This window comes from Aythya ferina (genome assembly GCF_964211825.1).
Source record: "Aythya ferina genome assembly, chromosome: 2".
NCBI lineage: Eukaryota > Metazoa > Chordata > Aves > Anseriformes > Anatidae > Aythya > Aythya ferina.
The window spans coordinates 156,691,411-156,714,474 of record NC_140297.1 but is presented as its reverse complement, the minus strand read 5'-3'; the positions used below and the strand labels follow the sequence as shown (position 1 = coordinate 156,714,474).

At 41.8% G+C, this 23,064-nt stretch overlaps 1 protein-coding gene and 1 long non-coding RNA gene across 5 annotated transcripts in view; both read left to right on the top strand.

The window, feature by feature from the left end:
* TRAPPC9 (trafficking protein particle complex subunit 9) overlaps window positions 1–23,064 on the top strand; it is a 453,395-nt gene that overhangs the window by 377,076 nt on the left and 53,255 nt on the right. The gene's annotated exons all lie outside the window — the stretch shown is intronic.
* Window positions 221–1,019, top strand: LOC311431613. Its single transcript, XR_014689549.1, has 3 exons — window positions 221–397; window positions 580–862; window positions 991–1,019. It is a non-coding gene; the product is annotated as an uncharacterized lncRNA (long non-coding RNA).

Here is a 23,064-nt window from a genome sequence, read left to right as displayed (position 1 = left end):
GTTCATACCATGCTGCTTAGAATAGGTTTCAATATTTTGTGGCTGTCTTAGAGCTAGCTGTAATTTTTAATTTCGTAAAACACTTTAGGACACCGTAAGAAAAAAATAATCGCATTACAAGTGAGAAGTGTTGAGTAAATTCATTTCAGAAAAACGCATCCGTTATAAATTTAGCCCTTAATTGGTAGCATTACAAAGTGCTGAGATGGAAAACAAACAGGAGGAAACCTAATAATCTGTCACGTCAGGAGTCTGCACCTGCAGCTCGGTCGTGGTCTGCTTGCCAGTTTGGGTACAGGCTGTTGAAGAGGTAGAGGCTTTTTTAGTAGCAAGACAAAAAAAATCTTCAGATACCCTGTGCCTGTGGTGGAAAGGTGTCCAGCTGAGGAAACAACAGGTAGGTGATGACCTTTCGGTTCTTATTTACCTTTATAGACTCAGCCAAAGGGCTTCCCTGTGCTGTCGCTTCCAAGGCAGCAGGGCAAGTTGTTGGTTCCCTGGGTTTGCTTTCTGCCAGGCTGCTCACTCTCCATGGGCAAATGGCTTCTGCATTTCAGCCGGTCTGGTGTTTGCTTTCAGCTCTAGGCAGGCAGCTCGGGCCTCTCGCATCACCCTCAACTGGATGGATGGATAGAAAGTCCCAGATCTGGCTGCGTGGTGATACAATTGGGCTGGGCAGACACACAAATCTGCCTCTGTAATCTCTCCTGGCTGACTGGAAGCTGTCCAAGCTCAAAGACGCCTTCTCCTCTCGCTCCAAGGCTCCTGACAGAACAAGGGAATAGCGGGATTTGCTTTTGCATAACAAGGCTACCCGTCCAGGAGCTCACTTGGCATCCCTCTCTCCTTCCATCACTGCCAGGTAGTGTGTATCTTGAAAGATGCACAAGGATGATAAAGGGCACTTGGAGAGCTGTGCTTGACTGCATGCTTTTATACCTCCAAAGGGGTAAGATGTTGTCAATCTATCTTAGTTGATATGTTTTTCAGGGAGCTTCAGCACTTCGGTTCTTCCTGTTCTCCCTGGGATACATCAACTTCAGAAACTTCTTTCAGTTTAGATGTGAATTCATAGTTTGATACATTTGTCTGTCATGGTGGGCCCTTCCAGTAGCAGGTTCTTCTGATCCTTTTATTCCATGTTTGGGTCCAAGTTGCAGATATATAATCCAGTTTGAAGAATAGTTTTGTCTTCTGAAGTTCTCCAACCTGTCTTTCTCCAGGGGGCTACTGATTGCCATCTGTGGATGTTATTTGAGCAACTGGCTGCAAGCTTCTATAATGAAAGGTGCTGAGGTGTAGTTAAAAATCCCAGAACAATCATTTTGTACTGAAAGTCTGTAAGTCACAGAGAGCTGATCATATTTCTCTGCTTATGGGAAGATGCATTTCAAAGGCAGCTGTGAGAAAAAAAGGTGCGCTCCACAGTGCTGGAGGGCTGCTGGGTGCACATTTCCAAATGGTGAACTTTGGGCAAGGCAATCTGTGTCTCAACATGCTTAGAGACCACTTCTTCTTCATTACCATCCCTGAGTACTTGGCATTAGGGCGGCATTTGTAGCCTTGTCTTCCTTTCCCTACCAATCAGAATTTTGTTTCATTTTGCAAAAGCGTAATAATTTCTCTGCACAGCCAAAGCAATTGCCCTTGTTGCATTTAAGTCTTTAATATAAAAATATTCTGAGAGGCTGAGAACAGAGGCAGTCTTATTTTTTCCCCTAATATCACATTTGCTCTGCAGTGCCTTCTGTTAAACTTCTGTCTTCATTAAAACCTTCAAGAAATGGTAACCACAAGCATATCTTACAAAGAGCAGCCAGATTTTGGGGTGGTGGCATGTGAATGGGAACTATATATATAATAGATTAAGGGGTCTATATCAATTCTCCTTGGAGTAATGAACTTCCTGACTTCCCAGGAGGCCTACAGTTTACTTTTTTCCTCGTCCTGTAACAGGTAAGAAGTTTTGGAGGAAGAGATATGTCAATATGAGTGATGAGTGATATGAGTGATGTGGTGAACCATGATAGACTTTGCTGCTTATTCTGCACTTCCACAGGGATAACGTCTAATGCGGAAAGATTCCTCTTACTGTAAATCCCTGCTGCACCCCTGGTCTGTGGTAGTATTCCTGTAAACCATTGCTTACATATTGGAGGGGACAAGAAGAATCCTACTTTCTTTCCTCTTTAGATTTTCTGAGTCAATTATGTTGGCCTCTTACATTGAGTTGTTTCTTTTCCTCTGCTCCCTTCGCATGCCAAGCTGCCCTTTTCAAAGGGATGAACTTTTTATGAGATAGACTTGTGAATTGACTCTGACAGACCATTGTTTTCTAATACTGGAGGAGATAAGCCTTTTTTAGCCTTTATCTGTTCCTTTAGGCATCTGTGTAAATTCAGACAGTTGTGTTCAGTGTCAAGATTGGTTGAATTTTAGTGGAAGTCTGAATTGTATCCGAATAAAACTTTTATAGCAGCAAATAAGGGCAGTTGCACGTACAGGTCAGGAAGCTGAAGTCATCTGTCCATTCGTGCAGGTGATGAACTAACCTGTGCCCCGTGCTCAGTGAATCTATTTCCCTCCTAAATGGAATCAGTTATGTAAATACTTATTTCTCCTTCTTAATACTCTATAATCTATGGGAGGTAATTTACATAGTGGAAGAATATCTAACTGATATACACCTACCACTTCTGAATGACTTTGGTAACCCAGTGCCAGCTGGTTTTGTATACCCAAACTCCTATGCTAGCAGTAATTATGGGCTATTGCGCATTGTTTAGTGTCAGTTTTAATCCAATTGTCACATTCAAACAAGTTTTCTGGTGTTATTACTGTAGAGCTCCCAGCCCCATTGCAGTAGACACAGCGTACGTGTGTAACAGAGCAGACACAGTGAGCCTATCATCTAAATACCAAAAAGAGACTCCAGTTGGTTAAAATAAAGCAGAGAGGGGAGATGACAAAGATGAGCATAATCTGCTCTTTTGCTGTGTGCTCATGGCCTGGCACGGGCATTTGGGTGAGAAATCTCTGCGACTACTGCTGTGAATGGGGACAGCTGTCACAGTACAGGTTTGCAAGACTGCTTACTTTTAATTCAAAGAGGAACTGAAATATGAATGAATTTCATAAAAAGATGATATAATCTGTCTCCAGTGTCTTATATCTATTATCCTTACACTTTTCTGTAACCATTTGGGAATGAATTTCCCAGTGGACTAATTAAAATCCTCCTGTGACATCCTGTTCTCTCACCACACTCCTGCCTCTCTTTGTGATGATTTGATACTGTCACTGGGAGGATAAATTTGGATTGTGTGGACTATATGGGTTAAACATACAGTCTTCTTTAATCTTGGTCTGATTTTGCCAGAATGTGACTGTATTGATGGGCTTTAAGAACATGTCTGAAAAGAAAGCAATGGAAAACTGATAGCGGCAAAATTTCCTTAAGTCAGAAGAACAAAACATGATGTCTATGACTACCCAAAGAGACAGAATCTAACTAAACCCCAAAACATCAGTGAAAATTGAAGTAATGTTCCTCATTCATTTCTGAACTGGGTTCTGCAAACTCCTTTGCATTCCAGCTTTCTGCACATAACTCAAATCATTTAACTTAATGCTGAAGTATCCCCAGGTAGAAAGAATGATACATTCTTCATTAAATTGTCTATTTATTTATTCATTTATTTATTTATTTTTAATAGTGGGTACTGTTTTGGGGAAGGGAAAGCAAAAGTTTCTCCAGTAAATCATGGGAGCGTATTTTGCACATTCAGTTATTCCTATGGCGTGTTGCATTTCCCTTAATGTGCTATAAGTTAGGCTGGTGGTCTCAAATAATAAAACCAAGATTTTTTCTTCCTTCAGGTATACTGTAATTGTCAGGTTTCCTGTTTCTAGTAGAGTAGTGGTCCTTTTGGGTGAGGAGAAGTTAGTATGTTGTCAAGAGCTCTTAAAAAAAAATCTGGTGTCTCTTTCCAGGCCTCCTCACTGGTGAGGTGTATTTGTGTGGCAGTTGTCTTTGTCTGATGGGGATCAATTCCAGAGTAAAACTGACATTTTAACACATTGTGTAGGCTCCAGTTGTGTTTTCAACGTCTAGATGATGAACAGGCATTACATGCAACTTTACACCCCAAAAATCATCTTGGAGTTGCTCGAGAGCATAGCCCTTTTTTTTTCAGAATGGTATTACATGTATTGAAGTATACTGCATGAGAAGAAAGTCCGGTTTTCTGTAGGAATGCATTGTTTTTTGGAGCCTTAATCTCATGGATCACTTTTACGGTTTTCCATTATGTCCTTTTTCCGTAGTCTAAACAATAAGTCTTGTTATCCATGGGCGGTTTGTGTTGCTTCCTTGGGGTCCCCATTCTGGGGATTGCTTTTTACTGTGTTTTATCCTGCAGTAAAAATGAAGATAAAATAAACTGTCCAGATGGGGCTTTAAAGATCTGAACTGTGGAGATGTACAACCTAAACATGCAGTGAATAGTTTCTGGTAGTCCTGCAGTGTTGTAGGGGAAGTGCATGTTCTTTGTCCTTATTTTCTACCTCAGAAGCAAAGTATGACAGAAAATTCTGTTATAACATCACCATTGTTGTTTTCATTTGATCCAAATCTAGGACTGTGGAAAGAGCGAAGGTAAAAGAAATTTAACAGCACAGGTTTAGGCCACAGATAGGACCTCCTGACCCAGATAGCCAAGAAATCACCGTGATCCCTGTCCTGGGTTGTTGAATCTTCACATCTGCTGAGGTAATACTGAAGGGGTTTTATGTAAGGAGAGTTTCTATGGTGGTTCACGTGGAACAGCATGAAAACATCCTCAGTATTTTCACACTGGGTCCTGGAGTTGCCTGACAGTGTTTTTAAGTTGGTCATTTAAAGACCGAAGTCTGCTTATTATCATAAGCTTCCAGATACCCAGCTCTTCTCTGGCAATCTGTGTATGTACATTTATGCCTTAAAATTTCACCTTTTAAAATGCTTCCTGACTAATTAAGAGTTAAAATATCACGACTGTCATAAAGCCGTAATCTAAGTTTCTCAGGAATACAATTAACTTGCAAAAAGAGAGGGAGCCGTGGTGTGCTCACAGGACTCTGGTTGGGGTTTTTGGGGACCAGGACTCTGGAGCAGAGCACCTTTGTCCATCAGCCAGAACATAATCAAGATGCACATCGAAAAACAAGGCCATATAATTCATATTGTAGGTGCAGGGTGACATTCCTTTCAAAATATAATACAGAAGCAAAATCTAGTGGAACAGCACTTATGTCACAGAGAGCAAAGCTGAGCCTTATGTTTTGCTAGAAACCTAATTCTTCAAAAGCTGTTTAATTTACACTAGAACATTTCTTAATGCAAGGAAATATCTCTTTGTATTAAGAGTGTATTCTCCTAAGTGCTAAAAATCTTGCTTTTGCTTTGCGGTAAGTGCATCAAGGGTTTTAAGTACAGTACGTGTTTGAAACAAGGATAACAGAAAAAGTGTAGATTTTATTAATCACATTAGGTCATAGATTGAAAACCTTAAAATTTGTTGCCGAAGTTCAAACTTTTGACTGTTGTTTACAAAATCACATAGATGCAGAGAGCTATAACAGAATCTGAAGTTGGTTTTATTATCAAAAGGGATATAGGTTCTGTGACAATGTTAACATAAAGGTACAGTACAAATAATGTACAGGCATTCAGCAGGTATTTTGGCTGAATCTTGGTTTTACTGAATCAGATGGGATATTCAAGAAACAACCTCACATTGGCATTATCATTTTTGTCATTGGGAAGATTGCATAGGTCAGTAGAGGCACTATTGTAATCTTTATTATTGGAGACTTCTTACAAAGATCTTAAGGAATAAGTAAATAGTTAAATACTACTTAGCATCATGACTTGAGCAATTAAGCTTTTGTTCTCACTACCTTTATTGCTCTTTCATTATAATGTAATCTAATCACAGGAGTTATACTGCAAACATACTCTTATGCACAGCCTTAACTCAGAGCTCTCTTTCATAAAATGGCTGAAGAGCCCTTCTTTTGAGTCTCTTGCCCCAAATCATCAGTCTGACATTTAAAGGGATTCAAAATTTCCTACCTGGGATTGCTTTTTTTATGCACATTTTTTATCTTCTGCATGGGACTAGCATGTCCCCCTATAAACAGAGAGAGCATTAAGAACTCTACTTTTCATCTGTCTGGGAGATGACTTCATTTTGTGAGTATAAGAGCACTTTTAAGTGCTAGCATTTGTCATATATCATTTAGTTTTATTTCCTGCAAATTTGGGCTCTTCTGTATTTCAAACCCACGTTTATGCATTCATATCAGAATTGCATCATGGCTAATGTTGTAGAATTTTGATAAGAATAACAATATATTGCCTTATTTTGCTCCAGTATGCTTGACCTGTCAATTAAGCATATGACATGTGGACCTCACAGCAGAGTGATCCAAGTCATTTGTTTGTTGAGCGGTACAAATCCTTGCATAACTCTTGTATAGGATGGGCACATTGCTCACAGTATCATTTATCTCATGGCTTTTAATGTCTGTCAGTAAACTATTCTCAGCTACACTGATGTAAAGTTGAATAGTAAATAATAAATGAAATTCCCAGCCTAATGGATGAGGGGACAGCAGTGGATGTTATCTTCTTGGGCTTCTTCAAAGGCCTTCCAGTAAGATCTTTGACACTGTCCCACATAAGATTTTCATGGGGAAGCTGTTGAAGCATGGGCTGGATGAACAGTGATGTGGATCAAAAACTGGCTGATCAGCTGGGGTCAGAGTACCCTAGGGGTCAGTACTGGCTCCAGTCCTGTGTAATATCTTTATGACATCGTTAATGACATGGATGAGGGGTAGAGTGCACCCTCAGTAAATTCTCAGTTAACACAAACTGGGTGGAGTGGCTGACACACCAGAGGGCCGTGCTGCCATCCAGAGGGACCTCAACAGGCCAGAGAGGTGAGCTGATGAGAATCTCACGTTCAACAAGGAGAAGTGTGAAGTCCTGCATGTGGTGGGGAACAACCCTAGGCACCAGGACATGCTGGGGGCCACCCAGCTGGGAAGCAGTGCTGCAGGAGCGGACCTGGGGTCCTGTTGGGCACCACGCTGGATGTGAGCCAGCAAGGTGCACTTGCCACAAAGAAGGCCAATGGTATTCTTGGCTGCATTAGGTAAAGCGTCACCCTCTGGTTGAGAGAGGTGCTCTTTCCCCTCTACTCAGCATTGATGAGGCCACACCTGGAGTGCTGGGTCCCCAGTATAAGAGGCCTGGACCTACTGGAGAGAGTCCAGTGTAGGGCTACCTAAATGATCAAGGGGCTGGAGCAGCTCTCCAGTAAGGAAAGGGTGAGAGAGCTGGGACTGTTCAGCCTGGAGAAGAGGAGGCTCAGGAAGATCCCATCAATGTGCACAAACACCTGAAGAGAGGCTGCAGAGAGGATAGAGCCAGGCTCTTATCAGTGGTGCCCAGTGCCAGGACAAGAGGCATTGGGCACAAACTGGAGCTCAGGAGGTTCCCTCTGAACATCAGGCAGCACTTCTGTGCTGTGTGGGTAGCTGAACCCTGGCACAGGTTGCCCAGAGAGGGTTGTGGAGTCTCCTCCTTGCAGACCTTCAAAAGCCACCAGGGCATGGGCCTGCGCACCCTGCTGGAGGTGGCCCTGCTTAAGTAGGGGCTGGACCAGATGGATCCAGAGTTACCTTCCCACCTCAACCAGTCTGTGAAAATAATGTTAATTGAAGAATTTAGTAAGTGATTTTTGCTGAAATTGCCGCTATATCTGTGCTCAATTACATAGAGAGAGAGCTGTTATGGGCACATCCTGTCAGAAGGTGAATTCACACAGTTTTTTTATTCCAGTGCTGATTTAAAGGGGCCTGAAATAATCTTCTTCAAGTTTATTTTACAGTCTGGTCAAAAGGTTGAGAGCTAAAGCTTATACCGATAATGAAAATGAAAATTCACTCATTATATCCCACCATTTGTTAGGTAGAATACAAAGCTGTATTGGAAAGACATTTCTAAAATAAGGAGAAAAAAAGTTGTTTGAAACAAAAAAATTGTAAAAATTCTAATGAGTTGAGAACTAACACTTTACCAAATGTTCACTGAGTGTGTAAGAGCATGAGGAAGAGGAAGATGACCTTTCCTATGCCTGTTGCCTCTCCTCAGCCATCCCTTTGGCAATCTGACGAGGAATCTGGGTTTGTAGGGACTGTATCAGCAGGCTGGCTGGGCAGTACCCATTGCACCACGCGATGCTTTACCCTTCCAACACACTCAGATGAGAGGAGCCATGTTGCCAGGCAAGCTGTGCTGCAGGGAACCGCAGCAGCCTCGGGGTTCATAACTCTTGTTTTCTTCCTGAGCCCGGTGCTCCTGCACTACGGAACAACACGAGCAAAGAAATTGGAGAAATTTACCATCCTGCTGTTTCCACGGATCCATTTTATGAGCATGCAGGGTGGTAAATTCTCCCCATTTCCTTTCCTGCTTCTCTTCCCCTGGCTGTCCCAGTGATTTGTGGGAATTAATTATTTTTTAAATTATCTTTTAAAAAAGTCATTTTTAACTTGACACTCTTCCTGTCAAGCACACTTGAGCAGAAGGGACCACACAAGGCACTTGCTACTACCCAACAGATCAGAAAAGATGAAAGGAGGGAGTTAGAAATCTTGTATGTTAAAGACCTTGGGGTTTTGCATTGTTGTTTTTCCACATGATTTATTTTTTATATAAAGTCTCTGACTAAAGCAGTGTTCCAATGTTGAAGTCTTATTTTTTCCCCTTTAACATGCTTTAAAAATAGTAAGTGGTGTTCTGCTTGTCTCTTAATCTTTGTAAGGGTCTTCGTCAGAAGTAAAGATACACAAGAAATGCAGCCTGATTGAATATAGTTAATTTGGTGTCTTTTGCAAATGGCAGCACAAAATTTGTAGATGAACAGGACTTTCAAATCTGCTGTGTCCTGCAGAAAGGAAGGAACCATTGTTAGGTGAGAAAGAGCATATCCAAATTCTCACTTGAGGAAAAAAGAGGACAAGAAAGAAAATAGTACCATCTCTTCTATTTTTTATTTTTATTTTTTGAAAAAGATCTTTTTTCTTTTCATTAGAGGTGGATGGGATCAGCATATTCCTTCACAGTGATAATAAAAGATGTTCCCAACCTATTGTCAAATTTAGTGCTCAGTCATGGAGCTTCTCCCATTTCATTCAGGAATCCCTATTTAAATTCTAGCTTATATTAATAATGATTTTCTCTTTGACAAAGTGTGCAGTACTCAAAGAAATCCACACTTGTTTTGTTTCCTTTTACCATATAAGAGCCAGTTTCCTGAATCACTGGTAGAAAGAACTCTATAAATATCTGTGGCCTTTGGAAATAAGAGACCCTTTTCTGCAGCTTATATATCCTCAAAGTATGTACAGAAGCCGAAGTGCCTCCATTTTGGACAGTTTTGCTCATCGCACATTTCCCTTCCCATTTAGCAAGATATTAAAAAGATATCCTTGAGGGAAGGTAGTGAAATGTAACAGCTGAAAGGTCACCCAAAGGGCAAGAAGATGGCCATAGAAGAGCTAAATCTGCAAGAAATACAGAAGAGAAAAAATCACTTTCTAAAATTTTATTTCAGGAATAAGAGCTTTTACTTTTTGCTGATTTTTTTTTTTTTTTTTTTTTTTTTTTTTTTTCAACCTAGCACTGTCAGTTTTTCCCCTCGCATAGCTTAGCAGTTGCTCTGGTCTTAATATTTTAGGATACTTTTCTTCATGTTGTGGATACTTTATAAGGGCCCAGAGCATTATGGATTAAAGTTTTGCCCAGTGCATCTGCTGTTGGGTTGTACTTGAAAGGCCTGTTTTAGCTTGTGGAAAAATTAGTAGGGCTCTGTTTTCCTGAAATGTCATTACTTTTTATAGCTTTGAAATAAACTGTCCTGTCTGATTGTGTCAGGAAGAGGATGAGTCTTTCTAACTCACAAATAAAGGAGTGTCAACAAGGACTGCATGTGTAACTGGCATCGGCTGGAGTATTAAGATTAATGGTGGCTTGTTTGCCCTCACAAGTCCTTTCTTCGTAGGAACGAATACTTGTTCCATGGTCGTGTTAATCCTTCAGTTTAAAGGAAATCCATCAGACTTCTTTGTATATTGGTAGAGGAAAGAAAACAGTGCACAGGAGAAGGAATCACATCTGTGCCTTCGGGCTTTTTTAATTGCTTTGGTTCAACAAAGCATTTTAAAGATATTATTGGTGTTATGTTGGTTCAGAACTGCATGTCTGATTTTAGTCTAAAAGTTTTAGAGGTCACTGAAAATGTTCATGTTATCTTTCTTCCTAAATTTCCATCTCTCTTTGATATTATTGAGTCCTATTAGGGAGATGAGTTACTGGAAATGTCTTTCCACAGGTGAAAAATTGCAGATTTTTTTTGGTCTGAATGAAGGTTTTGGGTCCTTGGGTTCCTCAGAAAATGAGGTGAGGAGTGCAGGGGAGAAATTCAATAGAGGAGTTAATACATCATTTACCAAAAAAAAGTGAGAAACGGAAATTAAGCTTTTTTGATGGTCCAAGCAGATTAGTCAATCAAACAATGACACTTCTCTGACTCACCACTTAAAATTAGTAAAGGAGTTATCGTAGATTGTGTATATACAGTAATAAAAAAAAAGGAAGCTTTTCATTTCATTTTTACACTTTGATTTTTCTTTCTGTTTTCTGTTACCTGTATAGAAATAGCATTCCTTGGGGTGCTATTGAAGTGCTCTGTTATTATGAAGAAGTTGTGCTTGTGTCCTTATTGCTGTTTTCAGCTCGCCTCTTCAGGAGTTTTTTACTAGACATTTGTGCGTGGAAGACCTGTATATGTGATGCTTTATGGCCAAAATTCAGTAAAGGTTCCAGCTGCTAAATTTGTATCCAAAAATAAACACTTTCAGGTCCACATCTCTGCTAAAGGTCTGTCTTTCATAAAAATGGGACATGTTTCATGATCCCAGCATGAAAGATATTACAAAGAAATGACCAACTCTTAATTCAGCTGCTTCTTACTTCACTTCAAGTTTTAAGGATGGATGCTGCAAGGTACTAAAAGTGGTGTTTTTATTTTATTTTCCTTTTCTGAATCGGCATTCATAGATCACATTAATGCTTCAGGGACTTCTTTAAAGCCCAGAATAAAATGAGATGTGCTGTTCCTATGGAACATAGTTGCGGTCTGATGAAACAAAGAAAAGGAAATTATATTTTTGCCACCCAAAATTATTGTCCAATAAGTAGTGTTAGGAGAAGGTGCACAAATACTTACAGAGTTGTTTCCTTTGTTACTCTATTTTCTTGATCAGCATATACTACTTCCCACTGCTCGGTGGCAATTTCCACAGCAGCTTTGCTGTTCTTGTGTTTTGTTTTGTTTTTAAAGGGATTAATCTAGCTCCAGATAGTCTAAATTCAGGACAACTTTATCATTTTGCTATGTATAAGTTCTCTGCTAAGACTTTTTTGAGGTCATTAAGATACGAATATTACTGAGACAGAATATTGAAAATACTCATGAAAACATTTTTCCTTTTCATGTTCTACTGCTATTAGAGTAAATCTTCTTCTTTGTCAAAAGGTTGTTGACTCAGCAAAGCTTGTACTTCTGCAGATGCTGAATTAATTAAATTTAAAAGTACAATATAGGAAATCTTGTCTCACCTGTAGTACAGTTTAGAGCTGTTTTTCCCCAGCCTAGCCTTTAGTGAAATTGTTCATCTGGAATAACTTAACTGTACTGCTTTGTATTTGTGATCAGGTTTGGGTTCCTGTTCTTCATAACACCTTCTGTCATTAGTCGTAAGTCCTGGAATCTGTCACCATTACCTAGAAAAAAAAAAAAAAAAAAAAAGTTGTCTATTTCTTCAACTTGAAAAGCAGGAGTGATTTTCTAGATCTGTTTGGCTGCTAAACTGAGATTGCTGTACGCTGAGCTTACAGTGTGCAGCAGGACACATAGCAGGGGTGCTAGTTTCCAAAATGATCTAAGCATGACGGTGAAATAGAGGCATGGTTGTTGTTAAGAAGAACAGGAGGCTTACCATTCTCCCTGTGCTTGCTTGAGAATATTGCCCTCTGTTTTTTCTTAATATCCCCCAAAGCAGAAGCTGGCAACTGAGCCACTACAGATCAGCTGCATTTGGTACCCTGAGATCCCCTGGCTGCATGGAAGCTGAGGACACACTTTCTTCTTTAAGTCCAGCAGAAACAGGGAAGCTGCCTTATCTCTTCTCTAATGCACAGTCAGTTTTGGGTTTCCTCCCAGCTTCCAGCTCTGGAGTGGTTCAAGATGTGGATAACTGGTGCCAAATGTAAGACGTACCCCTGTCTTCACTCTCCTTGAAACGTAATGATGGAGGGCTGACTCCTTTCTCTGCTGTTTCCTATAACAGCTATCACAAATAAATAAATAAGTAAATAAATAACTAAATAAGTAAGTGCTGCAGTCCACACAACGTTTCTGGTTGGAAGGGGCTTCTGGAAGCCATCTAGTCCCACCTCCTTCTCACATGAAGGCTGACCACCAAGTTAGGCCGGATCACTCAGAGCTGCCTCCAGCAAGTCATGAGGGGATGGATGGAGAGTCCACAGTTTCTCCTACTGTGAATATTTTTCCCTTGTCTCTGAACAGGATCTCCCTCACTACAGTTTGTAACCATTGCCTCTTGTCCTTCTGCTATGCACCTCCAGAAAACATCTGGCCCTGTCTTCTCTGTAAGCTCTCTTCATGCAGGGATGTTGGAAATGAGAAGGCCCGAGCCTCCTCTCCCACTTTTAGTCTTTCCACGTGTATTAAGTGCTCCAGCCCCAAACCATGTGAATTCATTCTTATTTGTCAACATCTCCCTGTACTGGGAGCTTCCCAAAACTGGACACAATGTCCCAAGTGCAGAGGGGAAGAGTCACTTCCAGGTGCCTCTGCTGAGGTTGCTCTGTACTGAGTACAGGATTTTGTGCATTTTCTGGCAGCCTCCAGTTCCTGGATGTGGCTTTGACCAGCCAAACTCAGCATCCTGACATGCAGAAAAGCATCTTGACAGCTCTCCCTCCCTGATTTGAGGTCATCTACAAATCTGTCGAGAGCACATTGCATCCCATCAGCCAGGTCAAGATGGGAAATAATGCCAGCTCCAGTCCTGGCCCCTGAGAAACATCCCTGGTAACCTCTTCTTAAACGTTTAAGCTCAGTACTAGTACTTTTTGGCTACAGTCAAATATATATATATATATATTATGCACAGCAAAAGAAAATGGCTATAGCAAGCAGGAGCTCTTTTTCCTTTGAAATAAGGAAGATGGATTCTTAATGTCAGTTTTCTCTTTGAATGAGAACATTTTTCGCTGCTTTTTATGGCAATGTAGTAGGACGGAATTAGTACATTAAAATATCAGAAAAGGATCATTCTTGTATTATTTTTGTATGCGATGTAACATTCAATTTTGTCCTAATAGGCTTACTGTTGCCCCTCATCTATTTCAGTTCAGCTGCAAAAAGTCAAAGCCCCTACTGCAGATATTCTAGACAACGTGCCCTTTTGAAAACCAGCCTATAACTCCCCATAACCAGTGGTACGGAACTGCCAATTCCCCTCCTGCTCTGCATAATATTGATGTGTCCCTATGCCTGTGGAAGATGAGTGTGCTGAACCTCTGATGAGTTTGGCTGCCGAAAGGTTACGTGCGCCGAGTTGAAGCTTTTTTGGGGAAAAATAAGGGGGACTTCTTCAGCATGCGCTTGCAGTCTGGAAAACAGCCCTCACACCATCACGGTCTCGATTCCCTGTGATTTTTTTTTTCACTTACATCAGTGTAATAAACTGACAGGTACAAATTTCTGTTGCTGTCAGCATGGCATAGCCAATATGAGAGCGAAGCATCGAGCTGTGTGCCTGCTCTGCTTCCCGTGGCAGTTGTGTTCCTGGGCAGGATAAAGCTGGATGCTGGCGGGGAAGAGGTCTCTGGCTGATTTTTTGGTGCAGGCTGAGCTACCTGAAATACCTTGTTTTGATCTGTAAACTGAGCAAGCCGAGGATGAGACCCGCTGGGTCTCTGAAGCCACATAATGCCATGGCTATTCATGGCTTTGATATGCAATGAGAGTGCTTCTCCCTTTCCTTTATAAAAAGCTTTTCCAAGTAGACCCAAGTTGACTTTTTCTCCTCCCTAATGCCACCTCCCCAAATGGTGGACTTTTCCCAGGAGCCTCACTGTTCGGTGAGGATTATATCCAGAGAAAATCCTCCCCATATCCATCCCCACAAACGATACCGCCTTCTCTGGGGTAAGCACGTCTGTCTGTCCAGCTCCCCTCCTTGGACTTGATTCAAGGAGGGAATTGGCTGCCTGGATTTCTGTGGATGCTGCTGCGCAGTTGTGTTCCAGCGTCTAAGCCCAACATGTGGCTTTTTCATATTTTTTTATAATGCAAATGAAGGTGCTAAATAACAGTGCTTCGCCTCTGAGGAGTGCCCGGAGATCATGTTAGCTTTAGCCCAGGCTGGTTAATCATTGACGGAAAGGCAATAGTTCCTCACCTGTCTTCTCCTTCCTTCCCTTGCTTTCATTCTCTCTTCCCAATATGAAGCTCAATTAATACGCTACATTATTTCAGGATAATACCTGAACTTAAAATATGCAAAATAAAGTTTTCAATTTTATGTCTTCAGTCACCTTGGCAGGGGGTATTTTTAGCCTGATTTCCACATGAATATTATATTATAAAAGGGCTGATTAAAACAAGGTAACATGACAGGATTGGCTCATAGTGAATGGATATATTATTTGTCCTGTTGAAAGGGCATCACTGTGACCTTGCCTGCAATCCTGCAGAGTGGTTCCCCTTAAGTTATGTGCCATCTAACCGTCCCTTAAATTTATTCCTAACAATTGACATCAATGCAACAAAAGTATTTTATATTCTCTTTGGAGCAGGGGGTGGCAAGTAACCAACCTTTCAAAGAAAAATCCAAAGCTCCCATTGATAAAACTGGAGATAGACAATTTAGATTTTTTTTTTAAATTCTGGATTTCATTAGAGGAGTAAAAGAAAAGCATTGAACGAATTTGGCAGTCAGAAAAGTGAGCTTTTTGTTCTCATTTCAAAGGGTTTTGCCTTCACTTGAGTAAGGTATTTCATTTTTAAAGCAGATACTTGTTATAATGTGAGCCTATTATTTTAGAAAAATGACAGTGTTATCTTTTATATGGAAGATTTACAATTAACCGATGAAAAAGTTTCCTGGGTTAATAATAGCATCACTTTAGTAGAACATTCTTCAGCAGCAGATCTTGAAGTAGAGAATGAAACCAAAGACATCAGGGTCCTTATTTGCACTCTATGGATGGGGAAACCAAGGCACAGAGTGAGCCACTGGTTTTCTGAGCATGCCAGTGGCATGGCACTGATCCAAACGCAGGTGTCCTAATCCTGCTCCAATGCTGTCTGCTCAACAGCATCCCTGCTTTGCATGCAGGGGGACAAGGGAAATCTGCAATTGGTCATCTACTGTTTTGAACAAGCATCGAGGAAATAGTGGAAATTACCCTTGGACAACCTGGTGCCAGAGGTTTTCACCAGAATAACTCTCACCTTTACGGCATCCCGTTTCTCTTCCCTCCCTTCTTTTCACAGAGCTTGTGATTGAAAGGTCTGAAGGAGAATTGCTGTGGTCATCCTATCATGAATTATCACAGATGCTAGGACTTCACTTCTTAATTTCTGCACTGATCCCTGTAAATCCCAGTTGAAGAATTGCGGGATTTTCAGAAAGTTACAAGATTAATCTTTGAATTTTCCACATTCTTTAAAAATCAACCACCCCTATGATCCATTTTTTTTTAATTATTTCCCATTCTAATTTCTGTAGGTTTAACCTCCACCACTGGATGTCATTCTGCCTTTGCTGGAGTGGAACACCTTCCAATATCAAATAAATTAAAGTAGCCTCCAATATTGGTTCTCTGAGTGGATCTAGTGACCCAGGTGGTGCTTCATTTTTTTCTGCTTTTCAGTTTGTGCTCAGTGCCCAAGAACAGTGGAGATAAGGACACAACCCTTTTACGTTTGCAGTGTTAGAAGACTTTGAGAAAGTGGCTTCTCTGCCCCAGCGTACTGAACCTTTCCTCAAAAATGTGACTTCTTTCTGTGCTGATTTGAGGATTAAAAAAAGGCCGAAGGATATTTGCAGTCCTAGCGACACGTAGAAAAAGCGGATGTTTTGCACTGATGCTATCAGCCCCTGTTATGGTAAGGATTGATGTGATTGAGGCTTTGACTAGTTTCTATAGCTCAGGCACAAATTAGGATTGCTGTAGATAGAGCTAGAGAGCTGAGGTTAAATACCTGTGTTGTGCTCATGAGGTGTGGGGAGTTAGGAAGGAGGACTTCTGTCTGGCAATTTGAGCAGGAAGCTACTTCCTAGCTTCAAGAAAATTGGGTTTCTGCTATACTTCTGCACATCTTCCCACCCCCTGTAATTGTACGAGATGGTGGCCAATTTCAACAGCATTTGAAATAGGACAGAAAGCTGCAAAATTCAATCCTACACATCAGCTCAGGTGAAGATCTCAAAGGATCAGCCAGAGATGGCTTCTTGTCCCTTCAGGGATCTCAAGAGACAGAGCAGGATCTGGGGCGATTTGCAGGGGCGATGGTGTGGGACATGGGACAGTGAGCACAGGTTTTGCAGGAAATTGGCCTTTTTTTCTTCTGCTGCTTACGGGAAAAGCTACTTTTTGTGTACACATGGGCGGGCATCGTGCAAGGAAAGGGTGCAGCTGCACATTGTGTTGGGGCCACTGCACAGGGAGCGAGAAGGGTGAATTTCCTGACCACGTCCTGTGGTTTTGAAGAGGTTGTGGCAGGCTTGTTGGCTGGGGCTTGGTGGGGGAGAAAGATTTAAGCCCTTCAGCCTACATGGCAATAGGACACAATGTAAAATTCAGCTCAAATTTTTGTTTTGCTGTTGATTCCTTTCATTTTCTGAAGGAAAAAAGTGTTTGCAGCAAAGGATTTGTTTAATGCAAGGTTTGTAGCTGATGAAGCCAGATCATCCTAGGGCTAACGAAGGCTGAGGCCCCTGGTCAGGCAGTGATGTGTGGTTTCTTTTGGCACAATTATTTTTGCTCGTTTGGTTCCACACGCAGGGAATGGAAGCGAGCGCCAAAGAGACGGTTAGGACAAGCTGTTTGTATCTGGCTTTAAATAGGAAACAGTTTCTCCATCCTTGATTTCTTTCTCACTTTATTTGAGCTATATTAAGTGAATGCTATGCACAAGCTATTTTCAGAAAGTGGTAATTATATTAAATTTTCTTCTTCCGGTATTCTTTCATTTTCTAATGTATTCAAATGCTGGTAAGATATTGTCCAGACAAGATGATGATAAAATCTGATCATCTGTTACTGTTTAGTAATGAAGGCAAAATTGGAAGATTGTGTAGCAACTTTAAAAAGCGTACTTTGACAGTTTTTATTTTATTGAAGTTGTTCTAGTCTATTATTTAACAAACCATCTCTTTATTGCTTAAAGAAGTGATTGCAATATTTCACAAGGAGCTCATTTTTCTTCAATTTCTATTCACTTGTGCAGCCTTCTTCTGATAGCTTTGTGCTCTGCTTCTCATGCTAATTCCTTTTACAGCAGCTGCTAGAGCATCTTAATGATATTTGGCATTTCAGCCCCCTTCACTGCCTGCCACACACAGTGCAGCAGCACAACCTGGTCGAGCATATGTGTAACCTCTTCAGCACAAGCTGGTGGTAAATCTGGCCACTCAGCTCCTGAGCCTGCAAAACTTTGCTCTAATATACTTCATTTATACGCATACCCCTTTTTCAGTCACGGTGTGTAGTGCAAACACGACAGCATCTTTTTAAGACCAAATTGGTGTTGGTCCAGTGATGGCCAAAGCAAAATGTTTGTAGCAGAGGAAGGATGAATAATGCAACTAGAGTTTAATGGTGGTAGAGCATTGGTCCAGCTGTTTGACCAAAAGTGACAGTCAGTTTGCTCTCTGGTGTTTTAAATCTAGTGAGCAATATGGTGAAAACTGTATTAATTCACGTGAAAATCTGCCTTGATGTGATACTCTTGGCAGGGAGCTCCGTGGGTTAATTGAGTCGAGTTTGTGTGTGCTGCTTTATCCTATCAGTTTTTATCTTTTAGTTTTATTGATAGATCTTTTGCTTGCATAGTCAGGAGAAAATGAACGCCAACCAACTTTCTCATTCTTTTTCTGCTGTTCAATTATCGATGGTTTTTCTTTTGTCCTCTATAAAGAATCTAACGAAATGGTTTTCTGTGTTCCTGCAAACAACAGCAGGGAAATTTCATTTAGGCTTCAAAGGTCCGTTGGGTCTAGCTCCAACCCTGCAATTGTTTATCTCCTTTTCTTTACACATATGGATATGGTGATTGTCCCCCTCTGCTCTGCCCTCGTGAGGCCCCAGTTGGAGTCCTGTGTCCAGCTCTGGGGCCCCCAGCACAAGAAGGATGTGGGGCTGTTGGAGCAGGTCCAGAGGAGGGCCATGAATAGGATCAAGGGGCTGGAGCATCTCTCCTACGAAGAAAGGCTGAGAGAGTTGGGGATGTTCAACCTAAAGAAGAGAAGGCTCCAGGGTGATCTTATTGCAGCTTTTCAGTATTTAAATGGGGCTTATAATAAAGATGGAGAGCAACTTTTTGCTCAGTCAGGTAATGACAGGACAAAGGGGGAATGGCCTTAAACTAAAAGAGGGGAGATTTAGATTAGAGGTAAGGAGGAAATTCTTCACTCAGAGGAGCTGTGGATGCCCCATCCCTGGAGGTGCTCAAGGATGGAGCAACCTGGGCTGGTGGGAGGTGTCCCTGCCCATGGCAGGGGAGTGGAACTGGATGGGCTTTAAGATCCCTTCCAACCCAAATCATTTTGTGATTCTGTGAAATGTTGGAATTTTACAGTTGCTAATTTAGGGTGTAACAACTTGTATTTGCTACACAAGCTGTCAAAGGAACTTGTATATGGGCTAGAAATGGAAGATAAGGAGTTATCCTTTCTTAGTACGTCCTGTTATTGTCTGTGGAGGGCATCCCTTATGAAAGGATGCTCCTCTTTATATCCCCCTCTATTCCCCTAGGAAAATCAGTCCTGAGCAGAGGCTGGTGGTCAGTAGTTGTAGACAAGGAAAGCTGAGCTGTATTTCCCCAACCACCTTGTTTATTCTCAAGCTGGCTTGAAAACTTTGCCACCAAAGAGCCATTTTACACTCAGTGCCCCATTCACTTGTCTGAAAGACAAACCCAGTGCACGGGGCATTTGTCTGCCTACTTTCTGCTCTGATGTTGCTGTATGCTTCTCTTAGCTGTCATTTCTGAGATTCTGGCTTTACACAAACTAAAAATGAATGAATTTTCTGTTACATACTATGGTCTGCGTGATCCATAGGTCGGTGTATCATTGGATTATATTTGTTCTCACAGCCGCAAGCCTTCCGATATTGCTTTTCACTATAGCTCTATATTAGGTTTCCCATTACTATTACTATTATTATTTTTAATATTGGTGCTGATGCTGTGTTTGTCAGGTGGTCTCTGCGCAAGACGCTTTTCCCAGTACTTTCCTGTACCTTACAATTTCCACATCATCACCACACATTCGGAGTCAGATTTTAATCGTGGCAGATTTTAATGCCCAGTGCTTTTCTTCAGGTAGACAGCAATATGTTTAAGCTTTAATGTGTTCAAAACTGTGTGACAGAGGTGAGTTTTCCCTGTCCTATCTTGCAGGTGACTTTGGGAGGGGGAAATCATGCTCCAAGTCCTCCTCACCTCTTCCAGACCTGCTGCCCAAGGTGTGGGGGTCTATTTCCAAGCAGAGCCTAGCAATACATGCAGTATTATGATGTTACCACAATGCTCACTAGCATTTCTTGTGGATGGTGAAAGGCACTTTTAATAAAAAAGTGGTTTTTTTCCACGTGCTTTTTTTAGCGTTGCCACTGGGATAATCACTCTAGCGGAACCGGAAAGGTGTTGTGCTGCAATTATTTTCATATTTATGGGCTGCTCTCTTTGGCTATTATTTTACTTTTACTGGGTCCACTGTTGTATTTGCCAATCGGAGCTAAACACTCCTGAGCCCTGGGGATTTTTGCAATTATTGCTACTGACAGAGCAAACAGGAGCAAGGAATCCGAGCCGTTGCTATAGAGGCTGTATATAACACAATACCCGGGGAGCACTGGGCATAATAACCATAACATGAAAAATGAGCTATTGATTCTCTGCCCACTTCGAGGGAATGAAAAATTTCCTCCCAGTCTGTGAGGCAATGCGCCGACAGCATCCCCCTCCTAAGTGCTTGTCCGCCGAGGTCTGTCTCCGTCCTCTGGTCACCATTTAGTTTAGGCTAATGAAAATGCATGTGCATTTGAGGAGAAAACTTGCCATATGCTTATTTTGCAGTTGTACAGCGTTACCCGTGCAAAGGTTTCGTGGCACTTTGAAGGCATGCAAGGCTCTGTCTCGACTTCGTTGGGTACCGGTCCTGCCGTACATCTCAGGGAGGAGCGAGGGCTGAATCACAGAAAGCGTCAAGAGGCAATTCTGGCATCCTTACTCATTCAGAGCATTGCTTCAATCTCTGCACAGTCCCACTGTGCATAAACGTACTAGTTGATGTGAGCAAAGATGTCATGGGTTTAGCGATCGTAGCGTAATCACACACGAAATCTTTGGCAAAGAGTAGCCCCCGAGCCTGTGTCATAAAGAGAGACAACAGCAGAAGTGATTTCTCCCCTCCTCATGAGCTGAAATTCAGCTGTTTCCTTTGGAGTGATAAACTATTTACTCAGGCTTGAAGTGTTGCTTTTGTTCTCGTTATTGGGATTCTCAGCAGTGCCCTGCACAGTTTTGCTCCAGAGTCTTCCACGTGTGGCTTGGGGGTGATGTCCCACGGACACCTCTGCCACCAGAACTGCTAGCAGTTTTCCCTTCCTTCATATCCCCTCTCGCTGGTTTTAGGCACCAAGTATAGGGCAAAGAGCCTGCACAAGGCAGCATTAGCTCTTTGTGGGCAGCTGAAAGCCGTGTGTATATCAGTAAAACTTGGCCGCTTGCTTTGCCGGCGTTGGTGCCAGCGTTTTCTTTGGTTTGCTCCATGCAGATTTGGGACCTTGTGTTTCATTTGGAATTTTGCTCGGGACCGAACCCAAGTTCAGGAGACAATGCTGCCAAGTTTTCTCCGGTTTTGTGTCAAGAGCAACTTTGGATTAAAGCTGGCACTGAACCAGGCACGTGATCTAACTCCCATACTGTCTCGTACATTGAGGAAAGCTTGCCTCGTCTAGCCAAAATGGAGTCAGACAGAGGGTGTTATATATGCCTGGTGTAAAACCAAAGTAGCTGCCCTGGATGTTTTTACCCTCCCTTCTACTCCTGTTCAGCAAACATCTCACAGAAAAGCATTTGTGGAACAAACCTTCAATGCGAAGGTTGTCTATGGCTTTTTCTTTCTATCTTTCCATTTCTGAAGTAGCATGTTGAAGGATGACTCTGCCCTTTTCAAGTGATGGTTGAAGGAAATGAACACAAGAGAAGTAGATGAAGCCCAGTGGTTGAATGCCATGTGACTGGAGCTGCTACATCCCTGTAGACTTGGGGACAGGTTCCCAAAAGATGCCTTCGATCCCCTCTTTGGAAAGCTTGAAGCACTCTGCTGGGCACTGTGCTGTAGGCTGTCACCTGAGGGTAATATATAAGAAGCCACTGGAAGTGTTTGATGTGTCAGCATTTCTGTTAATACAAATTATTAATAAGAAGATTGATTTTTGGACTGAATTCCTTTTTCCCTCTCAGGGAGAGAGATGATCTCACTAAAGGTATCTTGCTCTTTATTTAGGTATTTCAGCACTATTTGTCACATACCGAAAGAGGCATTGCTAAAGAGGTTTGGGATGGCATTTTTAAATGTGTCATCAATGAAATTGGTAGTGTGAGACTCACAAACATGAGCAGTGTGTCTATGTAACCCCACGAACACTAAGGAGGAATGGGTACATGACCACTCTGTATCTGCAAACACTTTGTGCCCTGCTGTTACCTCCCCTAAATGATATATCTCTACAGCAACTCAGGCCAAAGCATCCGTGTGCCACCACGCTGAACATCTGTGCCCAGAAGCTGTATCTCCAAAACTGGAGAGCCCCTTCCGTGGTCTTCTGTTGAGCATTGCACAGAGAGGAGACCTCAGGCATGGGCTGTTAGGTTTTATGGTCCCGGCAGTAGTGCCTGCAGCTCATGCAAAACATCCGTGCTGTTGGCAGGAATGAATTTGCCAAAATCAGGATGACTGAGACAGATGTTGCAGGGTGTATTTTTGTTTTGGATGGAGATCCAACACCCACATCTAACCAGCAAGTTTTATTTTTAGCATTTGGATGCGGAGTGATAAACAGGCAAGAAAAAAATAACAACCTCAAGCTCCACTTTCAAATGTATAGAGATACCACGATATTTCATGGAGTTTCTGCCCTCTCTTGTCCTGTTGGTGCGTGTCCCTGAGCTCAGTGCTGAAACCTTTTGCTTTCCCTCTCGGGCTGCTCAAACCACACCTGGGCGATGCTGATCAGCGGGGAGAACTGCGGTGTGTGACCTACCTGCTTCGCTTAGAGCAAACCAGGTTCCCAGAGTTTTCAGAGTCCTCAGGCACACTCCTCAGGCTATTTTTAGTCTGATTTCTCTGTTAGGATCCCGGAATTCTGTGCTCGCTTCATCTGGAGTACGACAAAAGTCTTTTGATTAATTTCAGAGGCAAAGCTCCTTGGAATAAAATTTGGATTAATAATGGAAATGCATTAAAAATTTATACGAGAAACAGGAATTTATGTCTCTCTGGGAACTTAGATTTAAATACAGTCTACCTGAAACAGACACTCAGAATGTAATAAACACAAGATTCACGTTGAATGTACGTGCCCTGTTGAGTTTTCCAATCCCATCCTGCCTAAAAATA